Source organism: Aphanomyces invadans (assembly GCF_000520115.1).
Source record: "Aphanomyces invadans strain NJM9701 unplaced genomic scaffold supercont1.4, whole genome shotgun sequence".
NCBI classification, from domain to species: domain Eukaryota; phylum Oomycota; class Saprolegniomycetes; order Saprolegniales; family Verrucalvaceae; genus Aphanomyces; species Aphanomyces invadans.
This window is the reverse complement of record NW_008580149.1, coordinates 2752592-2753177: the sequence shown is the minus strand read 5'-3', so window position 1 is coordinate 2753177 and position 586 is coordinate 2752592.

Sequence of the window (586 nt, the reverse complement as noted above, 5' to 3'; positions counted from 1 at the left end):
TTTTTAAACCGCCCACACCTTCACACTTTCGTGCTAACGATAGCAGGCGGTTCGAAATTTAATTATTCCAATAAAGATACTTTTAACTGCCTAGAATGGGATCGAACCCGGGGCCAATTGCCATGACCAGTACTGCCATGTTTGGTTAATGTCAATCGGACATCGTCGGAGTACGGAACATTTGAATTATCATGGGCCCACCATTTGATATACTTTTGGGGTTAGGTATTTGAATCAGTTGATGCAGTCAAGTCTTTGACATGCTATAAGGACGATTATTCTCCTTGGTGATGACACCACACCCAGAATCCATTTTTTGTGGAATGAAACGACCGGCCATATTGCTCAGAGTCGATTTGATTTTGAGCAAAATTGAATACTTGTCCCAACCAACTAAAATACGGCAATTTCTTGCTGCCATGAGAGGGGCACAAGTTTCTTTTTGCCCTGTTTCTTCTTCGCTTTAGCTGCATCGGTTTGAGCCTGAAGACGTGCATGATAGTCTGCAGTGATAAACTTACCGCTCACCGAAATTGTTTTTCTCGTCACCTTCTTTTTTGGCTCTGGATGCAAGAGCAAAACTGTC